The 14,568-nt window shown below is 43.8% G+C and overlaps 1 protein-coding gene across 1 annotated transcript in view; it reads right to left on the reverse strand.

Moving 5' to 3' along the window:
- TXLNB (taxilin beta) overlaps nucleotides 1-3,395 on the reverse strand; it is a 40,746-nt gene extending 37,351 nt beyond the window's left edge. Inside the window, exon 1 of the mRNA XM_009319102.1 lies at nucleotides 3,222-3,395. The gene's annotated coding sequence lies outside the window, so the exon portion shown is untranslated. The remainder of the gene's footprint in view (nucleotides 1-3,221) is intronic.
- Between the last annotated feature and the right edge of the window lie 11,173 nt (nucleotides 3,396-14,568).

Consider the following 14,568-nt stretch of genomic DNA (forward strand, 5'->3'; position numbering starts at 1 on the left):
CAGTTTGTGATCTTGTTTTAACTACAGTTAATTGACTGCCAATTAATTCAAGGTCAGTAAGATTATTGTAAATGCTAAGCTAGAAGCTCCACAAAATATGTGCTTATTTCTGACATGTTCAGACTAGTGTTTACAATTGTATTCATTAATTTGAGCTAATTGGCAATTGGCGATCAATCAGCTAGAAAACCCAGGATCACCAGCTCTTGTCTAGGCAGAACAAAAGCCTCACAAAGTACATCCCCAATTTAAACTATCTATTTTTGTAATACGTTCATCACAGAAGGAGAACAGGATTGCTAAATGCTCCATTTCCAAATATGAATTTCTCTTTTGCCTATCTCCCTCTCTTTGTAAGAAGGCACAAGTCGACGTGGTCCTCGCTGCACCCCGACTCTCTCCCTTGGCTGCCTCCCAACTCCCAGCTGCATCGCTCACGGAGCAGCACCGCCTGGCTAAAGGTTTCCTCCTGTGTGAATTACTAAGCATGCCTGCAAACACAGTAGGCTTTAAATCAACAGCGGCAATCGATTTATGCACAGTGTTTCTCTGTAATAAGGGAAACACATGGGTGAATGAAAGAGAAACTGGATGTTTAGAAGCAAGGACACAAGATGTTTAAAAGCTGGCCTTGCAGGAAATCTTCCCTAACATACATTCCTGGCTAGAAAGGGATTAGTAATAATCAGTCTCTGAAACCATGGCAATTCGCATCTGCTGAGGTTCAGGCCACCAGCCTGAGCAGGCAGGCACCACAGAAATACCCAGCAGTGAACCTTTAACCCAAGGGTGCCCACCTGACAGATCATACTGGGGATCGTCTTTACACAGACAAGTAAATATTTTAATGCTTTGTTCCATTCTCCTTCAGGCTAAACCAGCGGTCTGCTAACTACTTTCAGCACTAACATAACGCTTGTTAAGACTTCTGCACCTTGTTTTGTGTAATGGCTTTCCCAGCGTCACGGAGTTTATATTTAGGGAGACAGGGCAGCTCTCATCTGCTGAAAGCAGCCCATTTACAGCCTTTGATGCCGGGAGATTTTACTGCAGTTGGCCCTGGCCCTCCTCCTGCGTCAGCCTGTTTAACCTTGATGTACATCAGGAATTCTTCCTTATCAGGCCATAAAAGACTTTTGGTGCCAATCTCAGCAAGACCCAAAGTGTTTACATTATACGTTATCTTAGACACAGTAATGCCTAAAAATTAGGTGATTGAGCCCAGAAGAGAAATCCCTTGGTTCCTCAGGGAATTTTAGACTTGCCCAATTTTAGACTATCCACCTCTTGAGTTTTGCGACTCCTACTACTATTACTGTTGCCTCCAGGCACCTGAATTTCCAACATGGCCTTATCCTGTTTTACGGTGAGGGGGAGGACTGACCGGTTATCTGACTGAGTCTGAGCATTGCATCTTCTTTATTCTTTTCCTCCTGTGCTCCCAAATCCTGGACCTGTTCCACAGCCCTGAGATCAGTATCTTTCACGGCCCTGGTGTTTTGGATGGAAGCTTGATCCCAGACACTTGTGGTTGCTGCCTACAGATAGTCACTCCGGTCCTCCTCTCCTCCAGTGGGAAACACCCCCAAGAGCCAGAGGGTGCTACTGCCTCCCCGCTCTGGGAGAGGCATTCTCCATTCTCCAAAGGCACTCCATTCTCCTCCTTCCTCCATTAAAAACTTGGGATAACCCAGGAGAGCAATGGAGCTCCTCGGGGCACGGGTGACCTCCAGTCTCAGGTGGGAGGTGACAGACAGCAGTCCCAGGTTGATGCCTTTCTGTAGGAGGACTTGTGGCCATGCCTGCCATCCCACAATGAGACTGGTGCTTGGGGTAGCAGCAGCAATCTGCAGTTGGCCCCAAAGGCACAAAACCGGGCTGAGCACACAGCATAGCCACAGCTGGACTCAGAGGCAACAGAAAAAGGTGTGCTGCTACGCTCGGTCTGGTAACATGCTGAATTTGTTTGTCTCTGACCATATCCCTTAACATGTCACATTTACGGCACGATTTGCCTTCTCTGTGCTTTGAAATCAGCCAGCACCTCCAAAGTAAAAGGTCAGTCGGCAAGAGCCAGTGCCTGATTTAGCAGAGCTGCAATAGCCATCCTTCTGCTGCTGGGAAAACTGTCCCCTGTGCCGGGCGCCGTGTCAGCCCGCCTCCCGCACCGCTGGAGCGGACCCTGCTGCCAAGGCACCGTCCCGGCACGAACAAAGCACAAAGCAAACGTCCTCTTCTTAGCTTCTCTGGCAGACTGTCTTGCGTACTGTCGCAGGGTTTTGTTTATCTTTTTTTAAACAGAGCGCTTCCCCTTCCTTCTCACAGGAATTGCTTCCTCCTTCCCTTCTCGCAGCTTGAACTTCTAGAGGGTTTACAAACTGGTCTATATTTAGCTCTTGTCTCCCCACGTATCCAGCAGAAGGACACATGGCACCTGCTCTGCAGCCAGGAGTTATTTTAAGCACTTCTAAAATGGGTAATGGTATTTAGCACTTTATGCCCAAAATTCACATACACACACACACACACAATTGTCTAAAACAAAGTGTTCCATATACTTACACCAGCCAGCATATGCCGATGAAATCTGAATTTTAACCTTGACATAACACCAGATTGAACTACAGTAACACCTCAGAGCAGCACATATTAAACTCTGGAATGGCCCACACTACTGTAACTCCAGTTACCCTCCAGAAAAATACAAGTGCCTTGCTATAGCCTAGACACTGTTCTATGTATTACTTCAGAAAGCGGTGATAAAATCAGCTTTATCAACTACGTGCTACATTTGAATAGTTTTATGATTTACGCACAATTTTCTTGTACAAAATTGAACAAAAATTCAGAGACTTCATGGCAGGTATTCATCAGGCATGGAAAAAACCGGACTCAGAGACTTTCTGAAGTCCCCTGCCTCACCTCTCATGTGGCACCTGAGTCTTGATCACTTATTGTTGTAGCAAACCAGCCATGGCCCCTAGTTTCACTTAAAGGCAAGCTCTACCAAAGTCAGCTTTAATTTTTTTGATCACTCCTTAGAGAAGCTTTTCTTACTTTCACCAACCTGCCTGTTTTCCTTACACGTCACACGGTGCCCAGGCTTTTAAGGCTACTCCTAGAAAACATGGGCTGACAGTCCCAAAGGGAAATACTTAGATTAAAGCCCTTGCGCCATGCCACCAAGCAGTGACAGCAAGGAAGCTGTTCATCAGACTTACCGGAGCAAAGAGAAGAGCTGAGCAGAGAAAAAAAGTCAGGCAGAAAGCTCAGACAAGGGCACGCCAGCAACAGGACACTGGTACTGTAATCCTGCCACCAAGGGAAGAGGGACGGGAAGACCAAGCGAGGGGGAAGGACAGAATGACACAGCAGGAGCAAACACTGCGGAGACTGAATGCGCGCTTTGCAGGGGACCGGCTCTGATAGGCGAGCAGGGAGGCTGCCTGCTAGCTGGCAGCATAAGCCAGCTATGTTGGCTACTCCCTGCTCCGACAGAGATAGCACGAGAGATTAGAGACTCGGGCCCTCGGAAAGAGAAAATAAAGGAAGGATTCATACACAGCTGCTACCCTTCAAAATTAAGTCTTAATCCTTCATGTTGCGCTGTGTGAAATTTGTCTGTATTGACTATGGATTGGTCAAACTTGGTCTAACTTTTCTGTCTGTACCAGAAAGACTGGGATGGCTTTCCATAATGTGAATTCCCATCTGTGACTGCCGTTTGCAACCTGGGATTTGGGCAGGATTTGTTAAAAACCAGGCTGATCCTTAATCATAGACTCACTGGCTGGAAGGGACCACAGGAGGTCTTTAGTTCAACTTTTTGCTCAAAGCAAGCTCAGCTGTGATCTCAGACCAGGTCTCTCAGGGCTTTGTATTAGTCTTAAAATAATTCTCTCCAAGGATGGAGACTGCATGACCTCCCTGGGAAGCCTGTTCTCCTGCCTGACTGTCCTCGTGGTGAAAGGGTTTCTCCTTACACCTAGCCTGAACTTCCCTTGTTTCAGCTTGTGCCCATTGCCTCTTGCCCTCCCACCTTACACCCCTATGAAGAGCCTGTCTCTGTCTTCTTGATAATCTCCTCGTAGGTACTGTGGGGCTGCAGTTAGGGGCCCCCAAAGCTGTCTCTTCTCCAGGCTGAACATCCCACTTCCCCCAACCTCTCCTCATGGGGCAAGTGCTCCAGCCCCAGCCCCTCCAGTGAATGACCAGCTTCTCCCATGGGGGCAGCAATGCTAATGGAGATGGCTGGTGTAGCTGTTCCCCTGATCCCAGTAGCTCCCAAACAAATGTTCTTGTTGCTGCCAAGGTAACCTGCCTGACCCACTTTCTGCATGTCACTGTGCCGGCTCACAGTGGCCCAAAGTTGTTTACACAAACAAGCAGAGCACTCCCCAGGGAGCTCAGCTGCATGCTGTTTATCCAGCGACCAGCGACTCTCACTGCAGTGACCCACAAGCCACTCAGGCAGCATCTTGAGATGCCAGATGGCCTAAGGACCATCTGCTGCCCACTCCCTAGAGAGACATGTAGGTCAGTTTAATGCACAAATATGCAAACAACTGAGATGCGCTAAGCTGGTACTGGCAGTGGCAGCCAGTGCTATGAGAAGAGAAATGGTACTTTGGCTCCAGTGAAAAATAATGCGGCTCAGAATAACAATAGGAGGAAAAACACATGTATACTACAATGATTTGGAGTAAGCCTTCAAACTGAACTGTTGTTGCATGGCACTAGAAGATCCAGAGATGTTTGGTACCTGATTTATGAGGGATGTAAGAGAAAACAGTACTGGGCAGCTCAGTATCAAGAAGTACTGGCTCAGAAATTGTCCATATGTTAGCAGCATCCCAGACTTCCACTGGAGAGGACTAAAGGTCTTGCTATATTTGTGGACATAGTGTCTGTGGGGTGGAAAGAACATACTTGGGGTGGTTTCTCATTAATCTCATTTATCTACTTGGAAAAGGTAGCTCATATTATCTGGGGATGCGTGAGCATAATGCCTTAAGGAAAAATCAGTTCTTCAAATCTTCTTCAGCTACTGGTGGTGGCTCGGTAGTGCTCCTAAGGAAGGCACAGACTGAAGGATGATGAAAGGGAGCTTGCAAGGTCGGGGGCTTCTGCTGTGAATCTTTTGGAGGGGGTTGGAAACTGGCTGGACGTGTTTTGAGAGAAGATAAAGCTCTGGGATTGTTTGTGACAGGGCAGCGTCAGTGAGCAGAATACCAGTGAAGATAAGAGTGTGCAGGCTCCTTGGGCTCCTCCTGTTTTGACTGGAGAATTCTTCTGTTCCAGTCCCCTGTTCATTTTTCTTTTGAAATAAAATCAGCTCCACAGCTTCCGAGATCAAAATGCACAACTGAGCTACCAACAGCTGAGTTGCAGAAAGTTACCCTGGCATATCCTCACTCCTTGGCAAACACAAGGCAAGACACGTTCAGCTTCGCCCTCTTTCACTGGGGTTAAAGCTATTACGTGTTAGCTCATTTTTGCAACAGCCTGACAGCATGCACGCAGACCCTTATCGCAGCTCAAATGACATGTGAGGATTCACTGGGTAGTGGGAAATTGCTCATGACCTTGAGACATCAGAGCATACTGATAACAAGAAATTACTTGGGGTCATAATTGTAAAAATTAGCTACAAGAAATCCAAAGCTACATGTTCTCAACTGTTCCTAAATATGCAAGTAAAGAAAACGGCCTCTGGTACAGTCAGGGGCCGATGAAAGGGGCAGATGAAATCAGTGTTCCTGAGTATGTGGGGAGTATGCGTGTGCAGCTCCGGAAGATTAAAAGGGGTCTGCTGGATTTTGACCTGTGAATTGAAACAACTACCTTAAGAAGGGAAAAGGAAACTCAGACTGAGAAATTTAGAGGAGTGTGTTGAAACTGTCATGCAGGCCATTTACATGCTGAGGACGACTGACCAACTGGCGTTCTGACTCTGCACGCTGGGATGGTTGCATCTGGCGAGCTGAGGAGAGAGCTGGCTGAAAAGCCTCTCTGTGAAACCTGCCCTGCTTCTGACGTTTCTGCTTTTGCAATGCTTTGGGCATTTCATGTCGCTGTTTAGAGGAAGAGAAAGAAAAGCTTTCTCTAATCCACGAGAAAGAGGAGAAATGTATCTTCCCCATGTTAAAGCTAGACCACTCCTTGAGAATTTGCGGTAACAAGGCTGAATTTCTTTTTCAGTTGTGTGAAATTAACTTCAGTTAATTATATTGGAAATAAAATTGATCCATTCTGTTTAAATATGTACTATAATACACTTATGCCATTACATAATTAATATACTTATAACATGATAACATATAGTAACAAGCAAGTATGTAAGATATATAATGAAAGTATAGCATGTATGAAGGATTTAGAAATACTTATAACGTACAACGTATAATTAGAATTTAGAACTAGCCCTCATAAAGGTCTTGAGACACAGAAGCACAGTGATGTGTGAGCGGTGGTCTAGAAGTCAGAAGCTTGCTGAGTCTGGCAGTGTTTCCCTGCTGTGGGCAGCTACAACTGAACCAGAGCTGGGAGAGTCCTTTGAGGTCCCAGTGCAAAGTCTGTCAAGACCAATCTCCATTGGGTTTAATTTACTTCTTTAGCAATGTCGTAAACATCTGGGCCAATCAGACATTTTGCACGGTGACCTCTTGGGAATCATTTCTCTCTTGCTTAGTCCTGTATCAATGAAAAAAAAAAAAAAGGGAAAAAATAACATATTTGCATTTATTTGCATACACAAAGCAGGTGCTCCACACTGCATCAATTTTCTACAGATTTCCTAGTTCCAAATCAATCTCGAAAGGGTTGGGAGGTTATGATTTGCCTTCTAATAAGATTTTATGGCCTGAAGGGTTTGTCATATACCTAAGGTTTGCCAGGTTTTTTCTTCTACAGCTCAAAGATCCTGACTACCAATGGCAGTTAATAACACAGCCAAATTAGCTGACACAGAAAATCCCAATAGGCAACAGACTTAACTATTTTAAGCAAATAATTTAATTCTTAATCTACATCAGTAAGAATATAATTTCTGAAATTTAGCAAGGAAACCGCTCTAAGAATCTGAAGGAATTCCCCATGGATTGCTACTGAACAGTTTCTGATTTATTCTTGGAAAGATTCAAGTCTTTTGAAACCTTAAGAGCAAGCAAAATCAATTATCAGGGCTTCCATTTTCTCCAGGCAATTTCCACCGCTTCAGCTTGCCCAGGAGATAGACTCTCCATAAATACATTATGCTATGTGCTATTTGAAGAATTTGGCAAACTGGAGAATAGCTTCACTTGAAAAATCACACATAAGGTAAAGGAATCCCTCAGGTGAGGCATGCAGTCACACCTGAATGCATCTCTGCAGTTTGGAAACAACTCTCCTCCAATATATACAGGTAATTTATTGGGAAGGAAAAGAACAGCATTAGCTATTTCCAGTTATTCTGGTACTGCAGCGAAGTTACTGCTGATTTACACCATTACAAGCTAACATGAAACTTCAAAAAGGTATGGAATCCTGAAACTGTCTAATTTTAATCTAATTTAATTTTAAAATGATACCCCTCTAGCTAGAAATGACCTTCTATCAACAGACTGTGGGAACAGAGTTGAGCCAAGTCAACTGTCAACCCCAGACATTTTGTGAACCTGCCAGGGGAAATCTCTGGGCCCAATTCAGATGTAATCATGCTGTAAATCACATATCAGGCGTAATTTGGAAGCCTTTTAAATGCCAACGGTACACCGGTCAAGGGTGAGTTGTAGAGAAGAAACTATCTATTCCAGTAAGATAATGTAAACTGACTTGCTTTGTGTGAGGTAGCTTTTTGTCTTTCCCACCCTTTTCTAGCCCCTTCCATTTGCTAGTAATGTTCACTTGCATCAGTTTCATTATCAATCTGCAACATTTTTTTTTTAGATTGCTGCTAGAGCTGGCTTGTAAAAATTAGAAATGGAAAAGACTTATTAAAGGCTCAGTCCTGCAGCTGCTCCGGGTGTGGAACTGCCATTGATTTCCCAAGCAGCACCTGCTGGTGAGCAGCACAGAGAATAAAGCAAATTAGAAATTGAAGGCGAGCTCTCTCAGCTGTATGGGCTGTACATGGGCGGTAAAGCATCTCGTAATTGGAGACAACCATCTTTCTCTGGAAAGGACAAGGTCCAAATTCTGCTGACAGTCATAAGTAAGCTGAGGGGGGCGAGGGGCTGAGCAACACTGAGGTTGTGACTAACCTGCCTAAGAGTACGGGAGGGAAGAATAGGGTCTGACACAATGGGAATGACATAGATTGAGATAACGCTTAAACAATGTTTGGAAATGAGGGGCACGTTTGTGGTGAAAGATAAAGACATGTAGAAAGAAGAGGGAAAATAACAGAGGCAGTAATGGTGAAGTAAGTCCTAATGAGAATCTTATTTTTTAGGATAATGACAGGGTGGCTGATGAACTGTTAGTTCAAAAGGAACCACACGGTGATCTGCAGAGCTGGCAGCACTACTGTGATGTCTAAAACTGCTGCTGCTGTAAACACCAATGACCTATTTTAAGACATGCATGGAAAGAGAATCACTACATGAAAAACACAAAAGGATGCAAAAGGTCTATTGGCATTAACGGAAGGTATATTGGCATTAACAGATCAAAACTGCGAAATGGTGTTAATTGGATTTTTTTATAAGGGTTTTCTAGCTGTCTAGGTAGAATCGCCTTATTAAACATAACACGTTTGGGGGACCAAATGAGTAAGGAAGAAAATAAACCCCAAGAGATGAAAGGATGAATAAAGAAAAGATCAGGTGAGAGTGACTTTCACATTTTACTGAGCTGAAAGACAAATACGGGAGGTGGCACCAATGTCACCACCTTGTTAAAATATAGTACATCTTCATTTTGTGTACATAAAAAGCCTATGCAAGTCATATTTATTGTGAAAGGCAAATTGGTCTCTAATTTAGATCCTGGACTTGAATAGGAGTATACGGACAGATATATGCATAATATTTCATCTTAGGTATCTTCAGAGGTGTCTCCAAAACTCCACTACTACAATGAATTTAAAAAGTTTTTTCTTCTAATAGCACTCTAAAAGAGAGGATGGGTTAGATCGCAGCGCTTCTCAATAACCTCAGAGAGGCTATGTAATTTGGAGGCTCCCAAACCAGTTGGAGTATGGGGAATTGCTGAACCAGGGAAAACTCAGCTATTCAGCACCCCCCTTGGAATCAGGGAGAACAATTCTAGTTCACTCGAATACTCTGAAATCATCATTATCCAATCTGTAATATTGACTGTGTTCCTATAGCATTGCAAGACACATCACTAATTACTGTTTACCTTATTAATTTTTTTTTTCCTTTGGTTATTAGTTCTGTTTTCTGAGCCCAAAACATATTTTACTACAAATCATGGTTATCTGTGGTTAAAATATTTAAATCAAACTTGTAGAATTAAAGATGTAGGAACAAACTTCTGTGGCAGAGGTTTCCAGTTGTGTAGTAGCTTGCATGCAAGGATCTAATATAATCTATTAACCGAGTTCAACATCAAGCAGCAATGAACTGCAAAAAGCACATTGTACTCATTATTTGAAAGGGTAAACTAAGACATAAAGTGTTACATGTTAATACACAATAAATAATGACTTGCCCAAGGTCATGCAGATGGGAACAAGATGTGCTCAGATTCTTTTCCACTTTAATTGTGGCATGCTTGCTTTATACATGAGGACCAGAGTTGCATGCTTAGAGTGAAGGGGAGGTCCACCTCACAGAAATGTTCAGTGTCTTTATGTGCTTTATGTGCCTTCACTTTCTGTGAAGGGTTTGCATCGGTTGTGATATTCATAGGACTTGTCTAGTCAACTTGAATAAAGATGGTCTAAAAACTGCACTGCTTTGCACAAAGGAGGGATAAGTTAGGTAAATTACAGGACTGGAGGGCCTAAATGGTAGCCAATATAAAGTAATCTTCCCTATACAAAGGAACCGGACTTCACACGACCAAGGAAAATTGGAATTCTGATTTTCATTAAATTCATAAGACATCTGTGAGATCTCCGAGCCATTTCAAGGGCTGTGACTACGACAACCCACACAGGACAATGTAAATAAAATCCCAGGGCTGTCATATTGTTATTCTAATGACTAATAAATATTACCTTTTCTCAGCTTGTTTTCTTTTTTTCTCTTCGTTTGGTCTCCCACCTGCCTTCCCTGTCTTGTAAGATAGCCAGTGGGTAAGTCCCCCAGAGCCACCTTTCTGTTGCATGCTTGTACTCTCCCGGCGCAGCAAGCTCCTGCTCTCTGGTTGCACCTCCAGGCTCTTTAGTGTTAGCTTCTGTGCCGTAATCTTTTCTCACTAGGAGATCAGCTAGCAGAGCAGGCAGGAAGGATAGTCACTATTCGTAAGATTGTGGACTGTTTCACCAGCCAGAGAATGGAAAAAATAAAATCTGTCTTTAGTCCTATTCTTTCTCACTTGTTTGCCAGTCACAAAAAGGAAAAGCTATTGGAGGGCACACTGGGCAGTAAGCCCCCCAGAAACCTCCTTTGTGCCGGCCAACAGCAAACAAGAAGAAGATACAGTTCCTTTAAGTCTGGCTTGCTCTGTCTTGTCTTTCCTCTTACGTCACCAGCTAACGTTTGACCAGCTGGGTCCTTGTGAGGCTTTAACAATTTCAAAGTCCTGTTCTGTCACCCTGTTCCTTCCTAGACTGTCAGGTGTCAAGGATACCCGCAGGTCATCGATCTTCTCATCAAAAAGTGGAAGAAGAGAGAAATGCAGCATTTCAGCATGATCATCCATCTCAGGCAACAAACGCTGAGGAATCATGAACCCGGTAACTGCTGGCACAAGCAGGTATAAGCTGGCTACTTGCCTTTCTAAAGGAAAGTATGGAACCCCCCTGATAACAATGGATGCTTTACTGGCAACTTGAATTGGTTGGGATATTAAATACTATATACATCTATTTCTTCACTGTTTTAGCAGAACAACCAGAAAGACAAAAGTGTCTATACCCCTAAGATGTGACATACATGCAAGTGAAACATGCATATACTTAAGCTTCCTTAAAAAGTAACATGCAATTTCCTCACAATGAAAGAGGCTGACAAAAGCCACTGACCAAAAGCAGTTTGGAGCTGTTCATTTTTGTGGGGAAGGAAAAAAAATTAGGAAAATGTTAGTCAATCAGATTTAGCAGAAAACATCCAACTCAGCTTTCCATCTACCCTCCTTTCCTTTTCAGTAGTTAAAGGCCACCTGCTACCAGGGTGATACAAAAAACCAAAACTAAGAAAGAAGACATCTTCAAGTTATTTCACCTTACGCTGAGGGAAAAAAGTAATCAGAAGGTCCCACTAAAACATTATTAGAATGATTTTTAGAGTCATAAAAACGAATAAGCTAATGTCAGAGGAAAATACGGATCAGAAAATACTCTAACCCATTCCTGACCCAAAGGTCACTTTAAGAATATACTCATATATGTGATATTTGAATTAAGTTAATAAGAACCTCAGATAGGCTCTTGGTCATCCTAGTGATTGTGAATCCTGACTTAATCCAATCTGAAATTATCATCGTAACACGAGGTGTTGGAGTTGCAGAGGATGGTTCATGTCTGCACCTACAGTGCTGTGCTCATTCAATGCTTTCACTTGGTCAAGCAGGGACTCCAGTAACACCACTCCAGACTCTCAAGACCTAAGACTGATTTACACCACTATGATGTACCCTGGACAAGCAATGTATAGTCCTCCTAAAATGAATAATATGTTCAGAGTACTTTTAGGCCCACTGACACCGGTGGGATGACTTAGGGGAAACTGAAATAACTGTGTTAGACTTAGAATATACAATACAGTTTTGGCGTAAAGTACTGCCTGCACTCCAAAAGGCGTCCCAAGGGTATGGCTATATTGGGTGAGCCATCAGTCAGGCCTTGATTTTTGGCGTGGACACCACTGGCCACGCTAGGTCAGAATTAGACCCAGAATATCACTGATCTAGATTTTGGTGATGAAGCTTATGTGGGAAAATCACAGGTGAAAAATAATCTTAATTCCTGTTAATCTTCACAATTTGTAAATCAAGATCACTGCCTTTTGAAAGCTAACCATAACCCTCCCCCCCCCCCCAACACGGAGAAAGAGCCTCCAGAACTTGGCTTACACACCAGGTCTTTTCTTGGTTTGCCTTATCTTCAGTCAAAGTTATAAGGATACCATTCAGGGCAAAGCTGTTAGGCAGAGAAAGAGCTAGAGAGATCTGAAGGAGAGGCAAGGAAGCAAAGTATTCTCCCTTTCTTCCTTAGGCCAAAATACTAACTGAGAGTTCAGCTTTGGAATTTAGAAGTGCTCTGCTTCACTGGTTTCTGTGGAGCCAACCTCCTCATTTAAACACAGCCCCTGGTAACAGAGCCTGGGAGAAAAACACACAACCAAAGGCAGGTCCTCTAATAGAGGACTTCATTGCTTGTGATATTTACATGTAAAATGAACCACGTCAAAAAGACTCCTGGACTAGAAGGTCTGGACTAGAGGAACCAGAGTAAAGAGTCCCTGTGCATATTAACCTAATTTTTGTGATGGCATTGTGGAGTTGCCGAGATGTAATTCTTGCATTAAGTAAAGGCTCTACTCCATAAGCATCCATCATTATTCACGCTGACTACCTTTCATTGGGTTAAAACGTATATGACAAATCGAATTAAAAGGCTGCTCTTTTAAAGACTTTAATCAATAAGAAACGCAGGGCTTCAGCTACACCTAGTGGACAAGCTCTGAGTACTGCAGCCTTTCTGCAGCCGCTCCGGCAACATGGGCTTATCTGTCATGTTAAATTACTCCTGCTCTGTTTCAATATATAAACTGTGAACTGAAACGAAGCACCTCCAAGTAAGTATCAACAATTTAAACAGCTCCTTTCAAAAATCTGTGTGATTATCTGTGCACCGCTGTCTTTCATGTAAAGCGCTTGATTAAAAGGTCAGGCAAGAGGACCCCGCCTCAAAAGGCGAGAGCTAAGAAAGAGAAAAAGAAGCCACGGGATGGGACGGCGGGCTGCCCTGCAGCGGGTCCCCATCTGCAAAGCCGGGGACGGGGCGAGACGTCCGTCAGAGGCTGCTCTTGTCCTTATAGGGCAAAGTCATACACAAGGTGACTGGTGACAGACCAGCTGTCGTCCTCCCCTGCCACCCTAGGGCACGGCTGCAATAAACCACCGCACCAGCTGACCGCGCATCCCAAAGCAAACACACACCACCTCAAAACGCTTTCAACGGCTTATTTTCACCCTGATTAAACTGAAGTGAGGGCAAGAGAAAGCACAGGTCCTGTAGTGCTTCCCGGCCACCGAAAAGAAACCCACCAGACGAGGCCGAGATCCTGGATTACAGGGGATTTAAAAAGAGAGAAGGTGGTTTTTAGAAGCAGGACTGAGCACAGGCTTCAAGTCCATGTTTTGGCTACAAGTTTCCAGCTGTGGTGGCTGACTAGGAATGGGACTGCTCCCTACTTGTCTTCCAGAAGCAAGGACACAGATTCCGTCCCCAGGAGCAGAGCAGCCGGCACACAGGACTGCAGGCTTCATGGGCTCCATCCGGCGGCAGCTTTGCTCACTTATCTCCACCAGAGCAAGTTCAGGTTTATGTTGTAAATAATGGTCTGTGAAGAAGGTTAACGCATCATGTTTTCTCGAATTCTCCACGTCAGTGTACAACATTGCGCCCCGACAGACATGACAAGAAAAACCAAGCTGTCTGTCCCCATCACTCCACAGACAGGCACCTGTTTATAGCTTGTGGGTTAGGGCTGACTGGTTTTCAGACCTATCCCCTAAAACCTTCTCAGTGATGATCATAACTAAATCTTTTTTGCCTACTACTTAGAAAGGCTTTATGTTCATCTCCATACCTGTGTTCATACCTTGCCCTTCATCCCCTTGTCAGATCACATGCTAGCCTTAGCGCAGTCTGCTGATAAACAACCCAGAAGCAACCCAAAATATAATTATATAACCCTTATAATCCTATAAGCGATCCAAAATATAACTATTTAGCTTCTGCACAAAGCAGATGCATGCAGAGGCTTGGTGTCATTTCCCATCATTGGAAAATCCCAGGAAGACATTCCTGCCTTCAAATACATACTTTACTTCATACAAAATTGATGGAGGACATAGAGCTGTACAAGGTTTGTAGCCAGAGAGAGTATCAATTATTAGCCCAAATAATGTAGCTGGAAGAAAACAGAAAAGATTTTGAGTAACAAGCCTTTAAATACTTATCCCGGCAGAGAGAGAGTGAAATCTGTGCTACTTCTGTTTGAATGGCAGCAGATAAGACATTTTACAGACTTTCAGAAACTTCACCCTCTCCTGCGCAGGGCACTAGCGCCAGCGAAGCAGGCTGCACTGGGAAACTCACAGTGCAATTGTGAGGAGGCTCTGGGTCAGAACTGCACATAAGTAGGTGCAGCTTCAGCATCTTATTGCGATGAGCGTCTGCTAAGTATTTAGTGTCCGAGCTCAAGAAATGCTATGTACTCACAGTAG

The sequence above is a fragment of the Pygoscelis adeliae genome, unplaced genomic scaffold (assembly GCF_000699105.1).
Source record: "Pygoscelis adeliae isolate BGI_AS28 unplaced genomic scaffold, ASM69910v1 Scaffold172, whole genome shotgun sequence".
NCBI lineage: Eukaryota > Metazoa > Chordata > Aves > Sphenisciformes > Spheniscidae > Pygoscelis > Pygoscelis adeliae.